Below are 24,813 nucleotides of genomic sequence, written 5' to 3'. Positions count from 1 at the left end.
TATAATGTACTGAGAGCCGTCATACAGAACACATGAACATACAACACGGTAAAAGGTATAATGTACTGAGAGCCGTCATACAGAACACATGAACATACAACACGGTAAAAGGTATAATGTACTGAGAGCCGTCATACAGAACACATGAACATACAACACGGTAACAGGTATAATGTACTGAGATCCATCATACAGAACACATGAACATACAACACGGTAATAGGTATAATGTACTGAGAGCCGTCATACAGAACACATGAACATACAACACGGTAAAAGGTATAATGTACTGAGAGCCGTCATACAGAACACATGAACATACAACACGGTAAAAGGTATAATGTACTGAGAGCCGTCATACAGAACACATGAACATACAACACGGTAATAGGTATAATGTACTGAGATCCATCATACAGAACACATGAACATACAACACGGTAAAAGGTATAATGTACTGAGAGCCGTCATACAGAACACATGAACATACAACACGGTAAAAGGTATAATGTACTGAGAGCCGTCATACAGAACACATGAACATACAACACGGTAAAAGGTATAATGTACTGAGAGCCGTCATACAGAACACATGAACATACAACACGGTAATAGGTATAATGTACTGAGAGCCATCATACAGAACACATGAACATACAACACGGTAAAAGGTATAATGTACTGAGAGCCGTCATACAGAACACATGAACATACAACACGGTAAAAGGTATAATGTACTGAGAGCCGTCATACAGAACACATGAACATACAACACGGTAATAGGTATAATGTACTGAGAGCCATCATACAGAACACATGAACATACAACACGGTAATAGGTATAATGTACTGAGAGCCGTCATACAGAACACATGAACATACAACACGGTAATAGGTATAATGTACTGAGAGCCGTCATACAGAACACATGAACATACAACACGGTAATAGGTATAATGTACTGAGAGCCGTCATACAGAACACATGAACATACAACACGGTAACAGGTATAATGTACTGAGAGCCGTCATACAGAACACATGAACATACAACACGGTAACAGGTATAATGTACTGAGAGCCGTCATACAGAACACATGAACATACAACACGGTAACAGGTATAATGTACTGAGAGCCATCATACAGAACACATGAACATACAACACGGTAATAGGTATAATGTACTGAGAGCCGTCATACAGAACACATGAACATACAACACGGTAATAGGTATAATGTACTGAGAGCCGTCATACAGAACACATGAACATACAACACGGTAACAGGTATAATGTACTGAGAGCCGTCATACAGAACACACGAACATACAACACGGTAACAGGTATAATGTACTGAGAGCCGTCATACAGAACACATGAACATACAACACGGTAATAGGTATAATGTACTGAGAGCCATCATACAGAACACATGAACATACAACACGGTAATAGGTATAATGTACTGAGAGCCGTCATACAGAACACATGAACATACAACACGGTAATAGGTATAATGTACTGAGAGCCGTCATACAGAACAAATGAACATACGACACGGTAATAGGTATAATGTACTGAGAGCCGTCATACAGAACACATGAACAATCCAATCCAGTGAACACTGCTCACATGCAATGGCAATCCAGTGCACAGTGCTCACAGGCCGCGGCAATCCAGTGCACAGTGCTCACAGGCCGCGGCAATCCAGTGCACACTGCTCACAGGCTGCGGCAATCCAGTGCACACTGCTCACATGCAATGGCAATCCAGTGCACACTGCTCACAGGCCGTGGCAATCCAGTGCACACTGCTCTCATGCAATGGCAATCCAGTGCACACTGCTCACAGGCCGCGGCAATCCAGTGCACACTGCTCACAGGCTGCGGCAATCCAGTGCACACTGCTCACAGGCCACGGCAATCCAGTGCACACTGCTCACAGGCCGCGGCAATCCAGTGCACACTGCTCACAGGCCGCGGCAATCCAGTGCACACGGCTCACATGCAATGGCAATCCAGTGCACACTGCTCACAGGCCGCGGCAATCCAGTGCACACTGCTCACAGGCCGTGGCAATCCAGTGCACACGGCTCACAGGCCGCGGCAATCCAGTGCACACTGCTCACAGGCCGTGGCAATCCAGTGCACACTGCTCACAGGCCGTGGCAATCCAGTGCACACGGCTCACATGCAATGGCAATCCAGTGCACACGGCTCACAGGCCGCGGCAATCCAGTGCACACTCCTCACAGGCTGCGGCAATCCAGTGCTCACTGCTCACAGGCCGCGGAAATCCAGTGAACACTGCTCACAGGCAGCGGCAATCCAGTGCACACTGCTCACAGGCCGCGGAAATCCAGTGCACAGTGCTCACAGGCCGTGGCAATCCAGTGCACACTGCTCATATGCAATGGCAATCCAGTGCACAGTGCTCACAGGCCGCGGCAATCCAGTGCACACTGCTCACAGGCCGCGGCAATCCAGTGCACACTGCTCACAGGCCGTGGCAATCCAGTGCACACTGCTCACAGGCCGCGGCAATCCAGTGCACACTGCTCACAGGCCGCGGCAATCCAGTGCACAGTGCTCACAGGCCGCGGCAATCCAGTGCACAGTGCTAACAGGCCGCGGCAATCCAGTACACACTGCACACAGGCTGCGACAATCCAGTGCACACTGCTCACAGGCCACGGCTATCCAGTGCACAGTGCTCACAGGCCGCGGCAATCCAGTGCACACTGCACACAGGCTGCGACAATCCAGTGCACACTGCTCACAGGCCACGGCAATCCAGTGCACACTGCTCACAGGCCACGGCAATCCAGTGCAAAAAAATAATATATAATAATCACCAGCGCTAAGTTGTATAAAATGTATAGACTCCAATTAAAACAAATCAGGACGGTAGGTTATGTTGAAAAAAATGTATATAATGAATTTAATAAGAATAATATCTTAAAATCACAGAATGCCTTTAGCAACACAAACAAAGATTAATATATCGTATAAAGTGACACATCCACATATCTCCTCATTAAGCATTCGTTCATACCCAGGCTAGGACTCCCTCTGGAATTGTGTCCATATGATTGGTTGGAGAGTTGATGAAAGCAATGGATTACAAAATGTCCCTTTTAAGCATACCAATGCAGGCGTTTCCAAGCCGATAGGGAACAAATCCAATTTCTCCACAGATGGTAATGTCCAAGGGAAATGCTGTCCAATTAATGCCGTATGGGTAATGAAATTGAGAGTATCCAGCTGATGTTGAAGGGATCTTTTGTGGATGTGTCCAGCAGTCTCTAACTCACTCCAGCAGTCTCTAACTTCACTCCTGAGGAAGCTGGGTGCTAACACCAGCGAAACGCGTTGAGTTAGAGACTGCTCGAGTGAGTTAGAGACTGCTGGACACATCCACAAAAGATCCCTTCAACATCAGCTGGATACTCTCAATTTCATTACCCATACGGCATTAATTGGACAGCATTTCCCTTGGACATTACCATCTGTGGAGAAATTGGATTTGTTCCCTATCGGCTTGGAAACGCCTGCATTGGTATGCTTAAAAGGGACATTTTGTAATCCATAGCTTTCATCAACTCTCCAACCAATCATATGTACACAATTCCAGAGGGAGTCCTAGCCTGGGTATGAACGAATGCTTAATGAGGAGATATGTGGATGTGTCACTTTATACGGTATATTAATCTTTGTTTGTGTTGCTAAAGGCATTCTGTGATTTTAAGATATTATTCTTATTAAATTCATTATATAAATTTTTTTCAACATAACCTACCGTCCTGATTTGTTTTAATTGGAGTCTATACATTTTATACAACTTAGCGCTGGTGATTATTATATATTATTTTTTTGTCTATACTCTATTGGGGAATTACCACCCCCTGCACCAGCAGCTCTTTGACAGCGCACTGCTTCTATTTTCTTTTACATATCTGTTTCTTGGCAATCCAGTGCACATTGCTCACAGTATACCTCCCAACATTGGAGTGCAGCAAGGAGGGACACTTCCGTGCGCCGAAGGCTCGCGCCCAAAATTAGGGGTGTGGCCTATCAGAAAGGGGCGTGGCATCACAGGAAGTGCCACGATCGCAAACCACGCCCCCATTTTGTCATTATGGGGGATTGAACAGCGCTCAGAAAGCTGCTGATCACGCCCCCTGTCCCTCTCTGCCGTGAATAGACGCTGTGCGCATGCTCAGAGCAGCGAGTGGCGGGGGGGATCTCCAAACTGCCCCCCCACCCGCGGGACACTGCGAACTGCGGGTGGGACAGCGGGACAGACCGTGAAAACGGGACTGTCCCGCCAAAATGGGGACAGTTGGGAGGTATGTCACAGGCTGCGGCCTCTGGGCCACATTCAGCACTGATTGCGATCAGAATTGCAAATCTGCAAAGACCTCTAGCCAAGCCCACAATCCTGTGCTGGAACCTTCTCCCAGTGGCCTGAAGGCAAGAGAAATGTTTGTGCCCCCAAAATGACTCCTCAACTTCATAAAACAAATGTAATATACCCCTCACAAACTGTCAGTCACTATTATAATGTACTCCTTACCACCCGTCAGTCACTATTATAATGTACTCCTTACCACCCGTCAGTCACTATTATAATGTACTCCTTACCACCCATCAGTCACTATTATAATGTACTCCTTACCACCCGTCAGTCACTATTATAATGTACTCCTTACCACTCATCAGTCATTATTATAATGTACTCCTTACCACCCGTCAGTCACTATTATAATGTACTCCTTACCACCCGTCAGTCACTATTATAATGTACTCCTTACCACCCGTCAGTCATTATTATAATGTACTCCTTACCACCCGTCAGTCACTATTATAATGTACTCCTTACCACTCATCAGTCATTATTATAATGTACTCCTTACCACCCGTCAGTCACTATTATAATGTACTCCTTACCACTCATCAGTCATTATTATAATGTACTCCTTACCACCCGTCAGTCACTATTATAATGTAATCCTTACCACTCATCAGTCATTATTATAATGTACTCCTTACCACTCATCAGTCATTATTATAATGTACTCCTTACCACTCATCAGTCATTATTATAATGTACTCCTTACCACTCATCAGTCATTATTATAATGTACTCCTTACCACCCATCAGTCATTATTATAATGTACTCCTTACCACCCGTCAGTCACTATTATAATGTACTCCTTACCACTCATCAGTCATTATTATAATGTACTCCTTACCACCCATCAGTCATTATTATAATGTACTCCTTACCACCCGTCAGTCACTATTATAATGTACTCCTTACCACCCGTCAGTCACTATTATAATGTACTCCTTACCACCCGTCAGTCACTATTATAATGTACTCCTTACCACCCGTCAGTCATTATTGTAATGTACTCCTTACCACCCGTCAGTCACTATTATAATGTACTCCTTACCACTCATCAGTCATTATTATAATGTACTCCTTACCACCCATCAGTCATTATTATAATGTACTCCTTACCACCCGTCAGTCACTATTATAATGTACTCCTTACCACCCGTCAGTCATTATTATAATGTACTCCTTACCACCCGTCAGTCATTATTATAATGTACTCCTTACCACCCGTCAGTCATTATTATAATGTACTCCTTACCACCCGTCAGTCATTATTATAATGTACTCCTTACCACCCGTCAGTCACTATTATAATGTACTCCTTACCACTCATCAGTCATTATTATAATGTACTCCTTACCACCCATCAGTCATTATTATAATGTACTCCTTACCACCCATCAGTCATTATTATAATGTACTCCTTACCACCCATCAGTCATTATTATAATGTACTCCTTACCACCCATCAGTCATTATTATAATGTACTCCTTACCACCCGTCAGTCACTATTATAATGTACTCCTTACCACTCATCAGTCATTATTATAATGTACTCCTTACCACCCATCAGTCACTATTATAATGTACTCCTTACCACCCATCAGTCACTATTATAATGTACTCCTTACCACCCGTCAGTCATTATTATAATGTACTCCTTACCACCCGTCAGTCATTATTATAATGTACTCCTTACCACCCGTCAGTCATTATTATAATGTACTCCTTACCACTCATCAGTCATTATTATAATGTACTCCTTACCACCCGTCAGTCACTATTATAATGTACTCCTTACCACTCATCAGTCATTATTATAATGTACTCCTTACCACCCATCAGTCATTATTATAATGTACTCCTTACCACCCATCAGTCACTATTATAATGTACTCCTTACCACCCGTCAGTCATTATTATAATGTACTCCTTACCACTCATCAGTCATTATTATAATGTACTCCTTACCACCCGTCAGTCACTATTATAATGTACTCCTTACCATTCATCAGTCATTATTATAATGTACTCCTTACCACTCATCAGTCATTATTATAATGTACTCCTTACCACTCATCAGTCATTATTATAATGTACTCCTTACCACCCATCAGTCATTATTATAATGTACTCCTTACCACCCATCAGTCATTATTATAATGTACTCCTTACCACCCATCAGTCATTATTATAATGTACTCCTTACCACTTATCAGTCATTATTAGAATGTGCCCTCTATGCCCCCACTAATTATTATAATGTGCCCCCTATGCCCCCACTAGTAATTATTATAATGTATCCTTACCACTCGTCAGTCGTTATATTTGACCCCATTGGCTTTTACCAACATTAGCGTCTGAACCCCTCCCACTGTGTCTCTTTCTTGTATGTTCTGTGATGTTAGCACTTGGGGGACACCGCACAGGTCTTTAAGGTTATTAAGATATGATATAATATAATAGCAAAGCTGTATAGCTGAAGAGAATGAAAAAATGTCCTGTTCAATATTCTCTTGGTGGTGCACCCTGAGTCAGTGTTGTGCTATGTAGAACAAAGGAAAGAAGACTCTTTTGTTGGTGCACTCTTAAAATTGTCAAAAAGACCGAAATATTGAAGAAAAGAGTATAAAGATTTATATTAAAACTGATTGTATTTTATTAAAAATTTTTAAAAACCAGTAAGTAGTTACAGTAGGTGTATTCACAACAATTCCACGCAGAAACATTCAACAAGAATTGTGTAATGTCTATAAGTCCTGACAAGAGAGGTCTCCTTATTATGAAAATTTGAAGGATGATTCCATATTTGGGAAACCAGACGTCAAGGTATTGATAATGAAAGCCCAAAATAGGGGAATGGACCCACGGGTTTGCTTCCACAAAAACCATATACAAAGTAGTGCACGTGTAAATCTACACTGATATTCTAAGCCGCCCGCATGACACAAAACACCTTAATAGAGGCATGAGTTACTAAAGCATGACAGAGCCTGCGCCACAGATATAAGTGCGGATAGATAGGATAGGACCGGATATATGTGTGGTGTAATGTAAATAATGGACACTACTTTGCGGTGTAATGTGAATAACGGACACTACTGTGCTGTGTAATGTGAGTAACGGACACTACTGTGCGGTGTAATGTGAGTAACGGACACTACTGAGCAGTGTAATGTGAATAAATAACACTACTGTGCGGTGTAATGTGAGTAACGAACACTACTGTGCGGTGTAATGTGAGTAACGGACACTACTGTGTGGTGTAATGTGAGTAACGGACACTACTGTGCAGTGTAATGTGAATAACGGACAGTACTGTGCGGTGTAATGCGAGTAACTGACATTACTGTGCGGTGTAATGTGAGTAATGGACTCTACTGTGTGGTGTAATGTGAATAACGGACACTACTGTGCGGTGTAATGTGAGTAACGGACAGTACTGTGCGGTGTAATGTGAGTAACGAACACTACTGTGCGGTGTAATGTGAGTAACAGACACTACCGTGCAGTGTAATGTGAGTAACAGACCCTACTGTGCGGTGTAATGTGAATAACGGACACTACTGTGCGGTGTAATGTGAATAACGGACACTACTGAGCAGTGTAATGTGAATAACGGACACTACTGTGCGGTGTAATGTGAATAACGGACACTACTGAGTGGTGTAATGTGAATAATGAACACCACTGTGCGGTGTAATGTGAATAACGGATACTACTGTGTGGTGTAATGTGAATAACGGATACTACAGTGCGGTGTAATGTGAATAATGGATACTACTGTGCGGTGTAATGTGAAAAACAGATACTACTGTGCGGTGTAATGTGAATAACGGATACTACTGTGCAGTGTAATGTGAATAACGGATACTACTGTGCGGTGTAATGTGAATAATGGACACTACTGTGTGGTGTAATGTGAATAACGGACACTACTGTGCGGTGTAATGTGAATAACGGATACTACTGTGCAGGGTAATGTGAATAACAGACACTACTGTGCGGTGTAATGTGTGTAACAGACACTACTGTGTGGTGTAATGTGAGGAACAGACACTACTGTGCGGTGTAATGTGAATAACGGACGCTACTGTGTGGTGTAATGTGAATAATGGACACTACTGTGCGGTGTAATGTGAATAACGGACACTACTGTGCGGTGTAATGTGAGTAACGGACACTACTGTGCAGTGTAATGTGAGTAACGGACACTACTGAGCAGTGTAATGTGAATAAATAACACTACTGTGCGGTGTAATGTGAGTAACGAACACTACTGTGCGGTGTAATGTGAGTAACGGACACTACTGTGTGGTGTAATGTGAGTAACGGACACTACTGTGCGGTGTAATGTGAATAACGGACAGTACTGTGCGGTGTAATGCGAGTAACGGACATTACTGTGCGGTGTAATGTGAATAATGGACACTACTGTTTGGTGTAATGTGAATAACGGACACTACTGTGCGGTGTAATGTGAGTAACGGACAGTACTGTGCGGTGTATTGTGAGTAACGGACACTACTGTGCGGTGTAATGTGAATAACGGACACTACTGTGCGGTGTAATGTGAATAACGGACACTACTGAGCAGTGTAATGTGAATAACGAACACTACTGTGCGGTGTAATGTGAATAACGGACACTACTGAGCAGTGTAATGTGAATAACGGACACTACTGTGCGGTGTAATGTGAACAACGGACACTACTGAGCGGTGTAATGTGAATAATAAACACTACTGTGCAGTGTAATGTGAATAACGGATACTACTGTGCGGTGTAATGTGAATAACGGATACTACTGTGTGGTGTAATGTGAATAACGGACACTACTGAGCAGTGTAATGTGAATAACGAACACTACTGTGCGGTGTAATGTGAATAACTGATACTACTGTGCAGGGTAATGTGAATAACAGACACTACTGTGCGGTGTAATGTGTATAACAGACACTACTGTGCGGTGTAATGTGAGGAACAGACACTATTGTGCGGTGTAATGTGAATAACGGATGCTACTGTGTGGTGTAATGTGAATAATGGACACTACTGTGCGGTGTAATGTGAATAACGGACACTACTGTGCGGTGTAATGTTAATAACGGACACTACTGTGCGGTTTAATGTGAATCACGGACACTACTGTGCGGTGTAACGTGAATAACGGACACTACTGTGCGGTGTAATGTTTATAACGGACACTACTGTGCGGTGTAATGTGAATAACGGATGCTACTGTGCGGTGTAATGTGAGTAACGGACACTACTGTGCGGTGTAATGTGAGTTACGGACACTACTGTGCAGTGTAATGTGAGTAACGAACGTTACTGTGTGGAGTAATGTGAGTAACGGACACTAATGTGTGGTGTAATGTGAGTAACGGACGCTACTGTGCGGTGTAATGTGAGTTACGGACACTACTGTCTAGTGTAATGTGAGTAACGGACGCTACTGTGTGGAGTAATGTGAGTAACGGACGCTACTGTGCGGTGTAATGTGACAAACGGACACTACTGTGCGGTGTAATGTGAGTAACGGACGCTACTGTGCGGTGTAATGTGAATAACGGACACTACTGTGCGGTGTAATGTGACAAACGGACACTACTGTGCGGTGTAATGTGAGTTACGGACACTACTGTACGATGTAATGTGAATAACGGACACTACTGTGCGGTGTAATGTGACAAACGGACACTACTGTGCGGTGTAATGTGAGTAACGGACGCTACTGTGCGGTGTAATGTGAGTTACGGACACTACTGTACGGTGTAATGTGAGTAACGGACACTACTGTGCGGTGTAATGTGAATAACGGACACTACTGTGCGGTGTAATGTGACAAACGGACACTACTGTGCGGTGTAATGTGAGTAACGGACGCTACTGTGCGGTGTAATGTGAATAACGGACACTACTGTGCGGTGTAATGTGAGTTACGGACACTACTGTGCGGTGTAATGTGAATAACGGACACTACTTGAGTTACGGACACTAATGTGTGGTGTAATGTGAGTAACGGACGATACTGTGTGCTGTCATTTGTCAGGGACCCAGATGCACAACTACGGTTACAGGCCCGCTGACACAGGATATTAACACACTGCCACCACCCACAAATGATTCTAACATAAAACCGAGGGAAGTTGTGGGCCTTCCGACACACTTTTGATAATAATTGCGCATAGGCAGTGGCTCCCAAGCATCCACGCAGTCTGCTGGGAAGGCTCCTATTTCAGCAATCAATAACAATTCCCAATGGCAGAGGCTCAGCAACACAGACCTCCACGCAGTATGGTTGTGTGCCTACTGTTTCAGCAATCAATAACACCTCTGTGTGACAATTGCGCATAGGCTCTGCGAACAGACGTCCACGCAGTACGTCGTTGCACCCTACTTGCCAATTGATCACAATTTATAGCATAATTTAGCAATCCAACAATCTCTCCAAAGAATTTGGGGTTCTATGAGCATGCATATGAAAGATTAAAATAAAGGTTTTGGTTTTTTTTAAATAGAGTCCAATGCTTATTTTAGAAAGTTACCAGTAGTGGTTACAAGATAAAAAAGAGTTATAAAGGATATACGTGCAGGTCAGCAAAGAAGTGGACAGGATTAATTTACAGTCTTAATCACACAGCTAAATCTGTCTGCAGGGTAACAGTGAGAAACATGTAGAGACTGCAGACAAAACCCATCTTGGATGGACCCTTTGTTTTCTCTGCGAAAACAAACATATTTCCACCTCTTCTAATGCCACCAACCCCAATCGACTTTTAATACATTTAAATCACTTCTTTACCCTCCCTCACCTCCCCCACCAGCTACTATTCGTGCACAAGAACTTGCTTCCTACTTCAAGGATAAGATTGATAAAATCCGAGATGAAATGGTATGCTCTAACTCAGCCAGGGACCTGCTCAATTCCCTTCCTGAACCCTCTGGCACTTTCTCTTCATGTGATCCCACAAGTGAAGATGAAGTATCAACACTCTTTTCATCCTCCTACTCCACTACCTCTCCTCTTGATCCTATACCCTCACAGGTCAGTAAAACTTTGTCTCCTGTGCTTATCCCAAACTTAACTAACATCTGTAATCTCTCTCTCTCTACTGGTATCTTTCCCTCTCTATACAAGCATGCAGTGATTACTCCCATTCTAAAAAACACAACTCTGACCCAAACACACTCTCTAACTAACGTCCCATTTCTCAGCTACCCAGTCCCTCCAAGCTACTTGAGAGACTTGCCTACACTCGCCTTACACACTTTCTTAACTCCCACAACTTATTGGACCCACTTCAGTCAGGCTTTCGTGCCCAACACTCTGCAGAGACAGCACTGAGTAAGGTAGTGAATGATTTGGTCACTGCTAGATCAAAAGGCCATTACACACTTCTTATTCTTCTAGTTCTCTCTGCTGCTTTTGACATTGTCGACCACTCTCTTCTCATACAAACACGGCAATCCCTAGGTCTTCAGGACACAGCCCCTTCTTGGTTCTCATCATACCTATCTAATCGCTCTTTCAGTGTTCACTTCTCTGATTCCACCTCCTCTTCTCTACCTCTATCAGTTGGAGTACCGCAAGGCTCAGTCTTAGGTCCTCTGCTTTTCTCTATCTATACCTCATCTCTTGGTAAACTAATCAGCTCCTTCAGATTTCAGTATCATTTGTACGCTGATGATACTCAAATCTACCTATCCTCCCCAGATTTATCACCATCTGTATTGGCTCGTGTCACTGAATGCCTGTCTGCCATTTCATCTTGGATGTCATCTCGCCACCTCAAAATCAACATTTCCAAAACAGAATTTAATTATTTTTCCCACCAGCCAAGAGTAGTTACCAACCTGATATCTCCATAACTGTTGACAATGCAACTATCCACCCTACTCCACAAGCTCGCTGCCTAGGTATCATACTTGACTCTGATCTGCCCTTTGTTCCTCACATTCAATCTGTCTCTAAATCATGTTACATACACCTAAAAAACATATCCAAAATACGCCCTTATCTTACACAAGACACTGCAAAAACTCTAATCCATGCTCTCATCATCTCCCGCATTGATTATTGTAATAGTCTCCTTACTGGTCTTCCCAAACATAGGCTATCACCACTTCAATCCATTGTGACTGCAGCTGCAAGGCTAATCTTCCTCTCTAGACGTTCATCGTCTGCAGATCCACTCTGTCAGTCTCTCCATTGGTTACTTGTATTCTACCGTATTCAATATAAAATACTTTTACTTACATACAAGGCCATTAACCAAACTACACCAACGTACATCTCTTCTCTTATCTCATAATATCTCCCAACCCGACCTCTCCGCTTTGCACAAGATCTGCGTCTCTCACCCACATGTATTACTTGTTCCCACACAAAATTACTGGACATTTTCCGGGCTTCACCCACTCTGTGGAATGCCCTCCCACACACAATAAGACTCTCCTCTAGTCTCCAAACCTTTAAATGTTCCCTGAAAATGCATCTCTTCAGACAAGCCTACCAAGTTCCTGACCCACACACATAACTTTCAATGCTTCCCTATCCAGTTACATCCTCTCTGTACAGTACACATAACATCACATATCTTGTCTTCCAACATTGCGGGGTGATCATATCATACAACCGATAAAGAACCTAACAATCTGGTGGACCATTATGCAATAGATAGCATCTATCCTTGTGCATCAATGCCTATTTCCCTATAGATTGTAAGCTTGCGAGCAGGGCCCTCCTACCTCTATGTCTGTATGTTTTTGCCCAGTTTTGTTCTATAACTGTTGTTCTAATTTTAAAGTGCAACGGAATATGCTGTGCTATATAAGAAACTGCTAATAAATAACAAATAATGAGAGTAACAGACACTACTGTGCAATGTAATGTGAGTAACGGACACTACTGTGCGGTGTAATGTGAGGAACAGACACTACTGTGTGGTGTAATGTGAGTAACGGACACTACTGTGCGGTGTAATGTGAGGAACAGATACTACTGTGCGGTGTAATGGGAATAACGGACTCTACTGTGTGGTGTAATGTGAGTAACGGACACTACTGTGTGGTGTAATGTAAGTAACGGACACTACTGTGCGGTGAATTGTGAGGAACAGACACTACTGTGTGGTGTAATGTGAATAACGGACTCTACTGTGTGATGTAATGTGAGTAACGGACACTACTGTGTGGTGTAATGTGAATAACGGACACTACTGTGCAGTGTAATGTGAGGAACAGACACTACTGTGCAGTGTAATGTGAGGAACAGACACTACTGTGCGGTGTAATGTGAGGAACAGACACTACTGTGTGGTGTAATGTGAATAACGGACACTACTGTGCGGTGTAATGTGAGGAACAGACACTACTGTGTGGTGTAATGTGAATAGCGGACACTACTGTGTGGTGTAATGTGAATAGCGGACACTACTGTGCGGTGTAATGTGAGGAACAGACACTACTGTGCGGTGTAATGTGAGGAACAGACACTACTGTGTGGTGTAATGTGAATAACGGACACTACTGTGTGGTGTAATGTGAATAACGGATACTACTGTGCGGTGTAATGTGAGTAACGGACACTACTGTGCAGTGTAATGTGAGTAACGGACACTACTGTGCGGTGTAATGTGAGTAACGGACACTACTGTGCGGTTTAATGTGAGTAACGGACACTACTGTGCGGTGTAATGTGAGGAACAGACACTACTGTGCGGTGTAATGTGAGGAACAGACACTACTGTGCAGTGTAATGTGAATAACAGACACTGCTGTGCGGTGTAATGTGAGTAACAGACACTACTGTGCGGTGTAATGTGAATAACGGACACTACTGTGCGGTGTAATGTGAGTAACGGACACTACTGTGCAGTGTAATGTGAGTAACGGACACTACTGTGCGGTGTAATGTGAGTAACGGACACTACTGTGCAGTGTAATGTGAGTAACGGACACTACTGTGCGGTGTAATGTGAGGAACAGACACTACTGTGCGGTGTAATGTGAGTAACGGACACTACTGTGCGGTGTAATGTGAGTAACGGACACTACTGTGTGGTGTAATGTGAGGAACAGACACTACTGTGCGGTGTAATGTGAGTAACGGACACTACTGTGCAGTGTAATGTGAGTAACGGACACTACTGTGCGGTTTAATGTGAGTAACGGACACTACTGTGCAGTGTAATGTGAGGAATAGACACTACTGTGTTGTGTAATCCATTGGTTCCCAAACTGTGTGCCTCGGCACCCTGGGGTGCCTCAGGACACTTGCAGGGGTGCCTTGGATTGGTGGTCCAGGGTCAATTCAACTTATTTATGGTTAATGTGATAGGCAAAACCAGTGCTGGTGACTGCTATTAATAAAATATGTGGACACACAGAAGTGAATCTTTTCCCTCACCGCATAACGGAACCTAAGGATGACATACAAACACAATTTACTTAATATAATTTTTTTTCTCTTACGTCCTAGAGGATGCTGGGGACTCCGTAAGGACCATGGGGAATAGACGGGCTCCGCAGGAGACATGGGCACTAAAAAAGAACTTTAGGTATGGGTGTGCACTGGCTCCTCCCTCTATGCCCCTCCTCCAGACCTCAGTTTAATACTGTGCCCAGAGGAGATGGGTGCACTACATGGAGCTCTCCTGAGCTTCCTGAAAGAAAGTATTTTGTTAGGTTTTTTATGTTCAGGGAGACCTGCTGGCAACAGGCTCCCTGCATCGTGGGACTGAGGAGAGAGAAGCAGCCCTACTTCTGTGAGTTTCAAGGCTCTGCTATTTAGGCTACTGGACACCATTAGCTCCAGAGGGAGTCAGAACGCAGGTCTCCCCTAGCGGTTCGTCCCGGAGCCGCGCCGCCATTCCTCCTCGCAGAGCCGGAAGATAGAAGCCGGGTGAGTATAGGAAGGCAGAAGACTTCAGATCTTCACTGAGGTAACGCGCAGCGGTAACGCTGCGCGCCATTGCTCCCACACAGAGACACACACAGCGCACACTGTTGGGTGCAGGGGGTGCGGGGGAGGGGGGGGGGGTGCCCTGGGCAGCAATGTTATACCTCTAGGACTGGCTATATGGTTATTTACACTTTATTGTGTTAATAATGAGTATTCCCCGCCAGTTTGTTTAAAAAGAGCTTGACCGAAGCCCACCACTGAGGGGGCGGGGCTTCTTCCTCAGCACTCACCAGCGCCATTTTCTCCACAGCACACGCTGAGAAGCTGGCTCTCCGGACTCTCCCCTGCTGATCACCGGTGACAGAGGGTTTTAAAGAAGGGGGGGGTGCACATAATTTGGCGCAGTGATTATATGTAAGAAGCACTATATCTGGGGAAAAAATGTTGTATTTTCTCCAGGGTTATTGGCGCTGGGTGTGTGCTGGCATTCTCTCTCTCTGTCTCTCCAAAGGGCCTTGTGGGAAAACTGTCTCCAGATAGAGCTTTACCTGAGTGTGTGGTGTGTCAGTACGTGCGTGTCGGCATGAAGCGGAAGGCTCTCCTAGGGATGAGGTGGAGCGCATGAGTGTGGTGTCGCCGTCGGCAACACCGACACATGATTGGATGGATATGTGGAATATTCTAAATGCAAATGTAAATTTATTACACAAACATTTGGACAAGGCAGAGTCCAGGGCATACTTACCTACTCTCCCGGAAGCTGCGGGAGGCTCACGTTTTTTGGGGTAGCCCCCCGCACCCCCGGAAGAGTGGGCAGGTCTCCCGCATCCTGCTCGCACCCTAGTGATGCGAGCAGGATTGAGAGATTACCTCCCGCCGTGTAGAGAAGGGGTTAAAATTACGCAAATCGCATCATTTTAGCCCTGCCCCCTTCCCGCGGACCCGCAAATCGCGGCATTTCCCGATGCTGGGGGCGGGGCTTAGTGATGTCACAGTCCGGCCCCGCCCCCCGAATACACTTGCAGCGTCTCCTCTCCAGGCTTCTCCCGGAGAGGAGAAATCAAATGTAGGTAAGTATGGTCCAGGGACAGTTCAGGGAGTCAGTCCCTGCCCTTCCCGGGGGCCTTCGGGGTCTCAAAAGCGGCCACTTTCTCAGGTGGTTGACACAGATACCGACACAGATTCTGACTCTAGTGTCGATTATGATGATGCGAGGTTACAGCCAAAATTGGCAAAAAGTATTCATTATATGATTATTGCTATAAAGGATGTACTGCATATTATAAATGACCCCGCGGTGCCTAATCCTAAAATCCACATGTTTAAAGGAAAAAAAACAGAGGTTATGTTTCCACCCTCTTTTGAATTAAATTAGTTATTTGAAAGTGCTTGGGAAACCCAAGATAAGAAACTGCAGATTCCCAAAAGGATTCTTATGGCGTATCCTTTCCCTATCAAGGACAGAATATGGTGGGAATCCTCCCCAAGGGTGGATAAAGTGTTGACGCGCCTTTCCAAGAAAGTGGCACTGCCGTCTCAAGATAGCGCTACCCTCAGGGATCCTGCTGACCGCAAGCAGGAATCTACCTTGAAGTCAATTTACACACATACAGGTACATTGCTCAGACCGGCAATAGCATCGGCTTGGGTTTGTAGCGCGGTATTGGCATGGACCGATACCTTATCTGCTAATATGGATACAATGGATAAGGAGTCTATTTTATTGACCCTGGGCCACACTAAGGATGCAGTCCTTTATATGAGAGAGGCTCAGAGGGTATTAGGCATACTGGGGTCCAGAGCGAACCGTATGTCAATTTCTGCCAGGCGAGCGCTGTGGACCTGACAGTGGACGGGAGATGCCGACTCGAAACGGCACATGGAAATGTTGCCTTACAAGGGTGAGGATTGTTTAGGGAAGGTTTAGCGGACCTGGTTTCCACGGCTACTGCAGGTAAATCAACTTTTTTACCTTACGTTTCCTCACAACCTAAGAAAGCGCCACATTATCAGATGCAGTTCTTTCGGCAGCATAAATACAAGAGGGCTCGGGGATCTTCCTTTCTTGCCAGAGGTAAGGGCAAGGGGAAAAAGCTGCAAACTACAGCCAGTTCCCAGGAACAAAAGTCCTCCCCGGCCTCTACTAAGTCCGCCGCATGACGCTGGGGCTCCGCGGGTGGAGTCCACTCCTGTGGGGGCACGTCTTCGTCTTTTCAGCCAGGTCTGGGTTCATTCTTAGGTGGACCCCTGGGCGATAGAAATTGTTTCCCAGGGGTACAAGCTGGAGTTCGAAGAGGTGCCTCCTCGCCGGTTTTTTAAATCGGCTCTGCCTTCTTCCCCAGAGAGGGAGGTAGTGCTGGCAGCGATTCAAAAGTTGTGCCTTCAACAGGTGGTGGTCAGAGTTCCCCTGCAACAGCAAGGAATGGGCTATTACTCAACCCTGTTTGTGGCCCCCTAACCGGATGGTTCGGTCAGACCTATTCTGAATTTAAAATCCTTAAACCTCTACTTAAGGAGGTTCAAGTTCAAGATGGAATCGCTCAGGGCGGTCATCGCCAGTCTGGAAGAGGGAGATTATTTGGTGTCCCTGGACATCAAGGATGCTTACCTTCATGTCCCCATTTATCAACCTCATCAGGCGTTCCTGAGATTTGTGGTGCAGGATTGTCATTACCAATTTCAGACGTTGCCGTTTGGGCTTTCCACGGCCCCGAGAATATTCACCAAATTAATGGCGGAAATGATGGTGCTCCTGCGCAAGCAGGGGGTCACAATTATCCCATACTTGGACGATCTCCTGATAAAGGCAAGATCGAGAGAACAACTGCTAGACAGCGTATCACAGTTGGTTCCAACAACCCGACTGCCTTTCTTAGGCATGATTCTGGACACGGAACAAAAGAGGGTCTTCCTCCCGATGGAGAAGGCCCAGGAACTTCAGAAAAGAGAGATTGGCTGCGCTTATGATGCTAATAAACAGTATGTAGATAACCCTATAAATGGAGAGCTGACAAATCCATAATAACAAATAAAAAATGTTTTATTTAAGATACCAGTATAATGTGAATATGATATCTAAAAAGATAATAAATAACAATATAATGTAGATACAGTATCTTAAGAGATAATAAGTATAAAAATACTCTGAGCTGACCCTAAAGTACTATGTAACCGATGACAATGTTTAATTAATCAATAGTCTCAGAAGAGATAAAAAATTAAATAGACAAGTATGTAACAGTCAGGTCATTAGTTACTGAAGAGTAAATATTTACAACAAATTATGGCTGCACATTCTCTATAAGTACAGAGGCAACATGTACTTAGAGATATGAGGAAAGTCCCGGCAATAAGTAATTTGATTTAGTAATTTAACAAGTTACCTCTCCTGGGTTGTCAATACTGGGCGTCCCCGGTGTGATCCACTGAGACCCTTTTTTATGTATAAAAGGAAGCAGCTGTGGCAAATTGATCCAGACGAGACTGTTTGTATATGCTTACAAGTGTCTCTGAATGAAAAGCTGATTCCTGCCACAGCAAGAATGGGTCAGCGATCAGCTGTAATGGGAGGATCCTATATTCCTTTGAAAAAGTCACGTGATCGTGACGAAACGCGTTAGGCTCCTCCCATTACAGCTGATCGCTGACCCATTCTTGCTGTGGCTGCACACCACGGATCACGGATCACTCCGGCCAACGCTTTTCATCAAGCGCCTATTCTCGCTGCTGGCGGCGGCTGCCGCGTACGGACACTACAGCTGCATAGAGAGAATCTCTATCACTCCACCTGGAAGCCTAAGCCGACACCCACGTACATCGGGCATAACAGCCCTGTTGGTAACATCCGACGGCTTGGAACGGCTCACTCCCTCTTGCACATCGGTGGGCAGAATAAAGGATTTACACCAGCCCACGGGAGACTGCAGGAATCAGCTTTTCATTCAGAGACACTTGTAAGCATATACAAACAGTCTCGTCTGGATCAATTTGCCACAGCTGCTTCCTTTTATACATAAAAAAGGGTCTCAGTGGATCACACCGGGGACGCCCGGTATTGACAACCCAGGAGAGGTAACTTGTTAAATTACTAAATCAAATTACTTATTGCCGGGACTTTCCTCATATCTCTAAGTACATGTTGCCTCTGTACTTATAGAGAATGTGCAGCCATAATTTGTTGTAAATATTTACTCTTCAGTAACTAATGACCTGACTGTTACATACTTGTCTATTTAATTTTTTATCTCTTCTGAGACTATTGATTAATTAAACATTGTCATCGGTTACATAGTACTTTAGGGTCAGCTCAGAGTATTTTTATACTTATTATCTCTTAAGATACTGTATCTACATTATATTGTTATTTATTATCTTTTTAGATATCATATTCACATTATACTGGTATCTTAAATAAAACATTTTTTATTTGTTATTATGGATTTGTCAGCTCTCCATTTATAGGGTTATCTACATACTGTTTATTAGCATCATAAGCGCAGCCAATCTCTCTTTTTTGGCTTTTAGTAATTATTGAAGCATATACACAGTGCTTTATTGGCAGCGCTCCTGATGCTACTTTTTAAATTATTTCTGATTAGGCGCTTATAGCAGATTTTTTTTAGTCCAGGAACTTCAGAACCTGGTCAGGGACCTGTTGAAGCCAGACAGATTGTCGGTGAATCACTGCACTCGAGTGCTGGGAAAAATGGTCGCGTCTTACGAGGCCATTCAGTTTGGCAGGTTCAATGCAAGGACTATTCAGTGGGACCTTTTGGACAAATGGTCCGGGTCTCATCTACAGATTCATCAGATGATCCGCCTGTCCCCCAGGGCCAGGGTGTCTCTCCTGTGTGGCTGCAGAGTACTCACCTTCTAGAAGGTCGCAGGTTCGGTATCCAAGACTGGGTTCTAGTGACCACGGACGCGAGCCTCCGAGGTTGGGGAGCAGTCACGCAGGGAAGAAACTTCCAGGGTCTGTGGTCAAGCCAGGAGGCGTGTCTACACATCAACCTTCTGGAATTAAGGGCCATATACAATGGCCTTCGTCAAGCGGAGACCCTTTTTCGAGGTCTACCGGTTCTGATTCAGTCAGACAACGTCACAGCAGTGGCTCATGTAAACCGCCAAGGCGGCACAAGGAGCAGAGTGGCAATGGCAGAGGTCTCAAGGATTCTGCGTTGGGCGGAGAGTCATGTAAGCGCACTGACAGCAGTCTTCATTCCGGGGGTGGACAACTGGGAAGCAGACTTCCTAAGCAGACACGATCTGCATCCGGGAGAGTGGGGACTTCATCAAGAAGTCTTTGCAGAGATTGCAAATCAGTGGGGATTGCCTCAAGTAGACATGATGGCTTCACGTCTAAACAAGAAACTTCCGAGATATTGCGCCAGGTCAAGGGACCCTCAGGCGTTTGCAGTGGACTGGTGACACCGTGGGTGTTTCAGTCAGTCTATGTATTCCCTCCTCTTCCTCTCATCTCAAAGATTCTGAGGATCATAAGACGAAGAGGAATTCGGACAATTCTCATTGTTCCAGATTGGCCTCGAAGGGCCTGGTATCCGGATCTGCAGGAAATGCTCACAGAAGATCCGTGGCCTCTTCCTCTCAGGGAAGACCTGTTACAACAAGGGCCTTGTCTGTTCCAGGACTTACCGCGACTGCGTTTGACGGCATGGCGGTTGAACGCAGGATCCTAGCGGAGAAGGGCATTCCGTATGAGGTCATTCCTACTCTGATAAAGGCTAGGAAGGAGGTGACATCAAAACACTATCACCGTATCTGGAGGAAGTATGTGTCTTGGTGCGAAGCCAGGACTGCTCCTCCGGCAGAATTCCATCTGGGCCGTTTCCTCCATTTCTTGCAGACTGGAGTGAATTTGGGCCTAAAGTTAGGTTCCATCAAGGTTCAGATTTCGGCCCTCTACATTTTCTTTCAAAAGGAATTGGCTTGCCTTCCAGAAGTTCAGACTTTTGTGAAAGGGGTGCTGCATATACAGCCTCCCTTTGTGCCTCCAGTGGCACCATGGGACCTTAATGTGGTGTTAGGGTTCCTTAAGTCTCACTGGTTTGAACCTCTTCAGACAGTTGAATTAAAGTATCTCACTTGGAAAGGGGTCATGTTATTGGCCTTGGCTTCCGCGCGGCGTGTGTCGGAGATAGCGGCTTTGTCTCATAAAAGCCCCTATCTGATTTTCCATGTGGATAGAGCTGAGTTGCGGACTTGTCCTCAATTTTTGCTTAAGGTGGTTTCTTCTTTTCATATGAACCAGCCTATTGTGGTGCCTGTGGCTACAAGGGACGTGGAGGATTCTGAGTCCCTGGATGTGGTCAGGGCATTGAAAATTTATGTGGCCAGAACGGCTCGGGTGAGGAAAACAGAGGCTCTGTTTATCCTATATGCAGCCAACAAGGTTGGTGCTCCTGCATCTAAACAGACTATTGCTCGCTGGATCTGTAACACGATTTAGCAGGCTCATTCTACGGCTGGATTGCCGTTACCAAATTCAGTAAAGGCCCATTCCACTAGGAAGGTGGGTTCTTCTTGGGCGGCTGCACGAGGTGTTTCGGCACTACAGCTTTGCTGAGCAGCTACTTGGTCGGGGTCAAACACTTTTGCTAAATTCTACAAGTTTGATACCCTGGCTGAGGAGGACCTACTGTTTGCTCATTCGGTGCTGCAGAGTCATCCGCACTCTCCCGCCCGTTTTGGAGCTTTGGCATAATCCCCATGGTCCTTACGGAGTCCCCAGCATCCTCTAGGACGTAAGAGAAAATAAGATTTTAAACCTACCGGTAAATCTTTTTCTCCTAGTCCGTAGAGGATGCTGGGCGCCCGTCCCAGTGCGGACTACATTCTGCAAGACTTGTATATAGTTATTGCTTTCATAAGGGTTATGTTACAGTTTGGATCAGTCTTGGACTGCTACTGTTTGTGTCATACTGTTGACTGGTTCGTATTCCATGTTATACGGTGTGATTGGTGTGGCTGGTATGAATCTTGCCCTTGGATTACCAAAATCCTTTCCTCGTACTGTCCGTCTCTTCTGGGCACAGTTTCTCTAACTGAGGTCTTGAGGAGGGGCATAGAGGGAGGAGCCAGAGCACACCCATACCTAAAGTTCTTTTTAGTGCCCATGTCTCCTATGGAGCCCATCTATTCCCCATGGTCCTTACGGAGTCCCCAGCATCCTCTACGGACTAGGAGAAAAAGATTTACCGGTAGGTTTAAAATCTTATTTTTTGTAAATTTCTTTAGAAACTTTTAATCTAGGGGTGCCGTGAAAAAAATTCTGATGCTTTAGGGCACTGTGACTCAAAAAAGTTTGGGAACCACTGGTGTAATCTGAATAACGGACACTACTGTTATGTGTAATAAGAATATCAGACACTACTGTGCGGTGTCAAACACAGTCAGGCACCTTCTTCTGTAACCGCATATGATGATGAGGATGATGATGATGATGCAACACCTTCTCTCTCTGAGTTCAGTAGAGGTGTTACCTTTAAAACAGACATATCACTGCCCCCCAAAAAACACTGTGGCTGAAGGACAATCTCTGTGCTCACAAATCCCTGAGGAGAGTCCAGGGGTGTCCACATTAGCTATGTGTGAGTCTGATATTTCTGACACTGTGCTTGTGGAGAAGCCTACTCCCACCATTTCTGCACCCTCTGCAAATGTGGGGATGAGCAGTATAAGTAAAGATTGGGACATAGAAATTGAGGATGTATGTGTAGAAGTGCAACAGGATGAGGGGGCTCTTTGTGTATCCAATGCTAATGAGGATGTTGATGAGGATATTGATGATGAGGATATTGTTTGTGTCAAAGTAAGTCAGCCACCGGTAGTAATAAATAAATAATAACAGTTCTTGCCCATGATAAAACGAAGGCCATTGGCATGCCTATGCATAAGACCAAAAAGCCACCTCTTAGTTGTGGAAATATTTTTACCCAAATCCTGAAAACATTTGTGAAGGTATCTGCTCCATTTGTAAGGGCACAGTCAGTAAAGTCAGGGAGGTAAACCATCTAAGCACCTCCCCCTGTTACATCAGTTGCAGAAAGTTCATGCAATTTATTTTACAAGATTATAATAATTTGTAACATTGTAAGAAGCAGTCCAGTATCAGCTACTAGCAGTTTGGACCAACTCATGCAATCTCCACCACCAACACCCCCATCATCAACCTCCTCATTAATGACCGGAGGTAGTCCTTCCCAAGAATTGGATTGTGGGGGCCATTTGGAATTACTAGAGGTAGCTGTGAATGGGAACAGACAGTAGGGGCTGCAGGGGTTATCTGTTCTCTGGGCTGCACACTACATTGCATGTCTGGTAGCCAGGGGACAGACAGAAGAAGCTGAATGGACGATCTTACTCTGCTATGTGTTCTCCTTGGGTAACGCCAAGAACCGTGGATTAATATTTACTTACATTTATGATGTCTCAAATTTACATCTCTATAGATTTACCAAATTATTAATGCTCATTTATAATCAGAAACTACCGTGTGAAGATCGAGTAGAACAGCATATATATATATATATATATATATATATATATAGATGCTGCGGTCCGGCACTCCCTGTAAGCCTTTTCAGATGCCTGTCGCTGGTGCCATCACAGTGTAGATTCCATAATATTGCAAAGGTGCGGCACTCGTGCTAATGGACTACTGTCCTCAATTCTTCTTCAACGTTTCAATTTATTTGTCAAATTGTCATCAGGAAATGATACAAATACACACAAGTACCTTAATATATACATACCGTGCAGGGCTCAGTGACCAGTCAGGCGGGAAAATCACCCACGCCGCCGGTGTGTGAGTCATTCTGACGTCATTAACAATGGACCACCAAAGGTCTCATATGACGTCAGTGTGAATGTGATTGCTATAGCAACCAGAAACAGTGTTCATACATAGATAAAAATTAGAAAACCACTACACCGACCACATAAAACAAATACAATATACTAAAACTTCACTTATACTGAATGAAAGCAGCAGTCATTTACGAACAATGGCAAGTTTAGCAGTGGAAGACAAAACTTATCATCAGAAGCAAAATGTGTTAAAACGTAACATTTGTGTTCAGCAATCTGCTACAATCGTCTCTACCATTCTGATACATTAATCATATGACTTTAGATGTTAAAGAGAGATAATTGAGGACAGTAGTCCATTTCTTTATGAGACTAGCACGAGTGCCGCACCTTTGCAATATTATGGAATCTACGCTGTGATGGCACCAGCGACAGGCATCTGAAAAGGCTTACAGGGAGTGCCGGACTGCAGCATCCAAATACATGAGTAGACACCAAAGTAGTGAGTACTCTGTCAAGGCACCCTGCCAATTTGTAATCATATGCCATGAAGGGACAGTGATTGACTGATATTTATGGATATATCAGATTGTTTTTAAACACGATGGATTCTGTACTGCACTTGTTGGTGGATTGCAGCTGTCTACGGTTTTGGTGATGATGGCAGAAAGAG

The 24,813-nt window shown here is 44.5% G+C and overlaps 1 long non-coding RNA gene across 1 annotated transcript in view; it reads left to right on the top strand.

Annotated features, from left to right (window-relative positions):
• LOC135050442 (uncharacterized) overlaps nucleotides 1-24,813 on the top strand; it is a 73,447-nt gene that overhangs the window by 44,877 nt on the left and 3,757 nt on the right. The window lies entirely within an intron of this gene.

Source organism: Pseudophryne corroboree, chromosome 2 (assembly GCF_028390025.1).
Source record: "Pseudophryne corroboree isolate aPseCor3 chromosome 2, aPseCor3.hap2, whole genome shotgun sequence".
Lineage (NCBI taxonomy): Eukaryota > Metazoa > Chordata > Amphibia > Anura > Myobatrachidae > Pseudophryne > Pseudophryne corroboree.
Note: the sequence above shows the minus strand (reverse complement) of the source record. Positions and strands in the feature narration are given on the sequence as shown.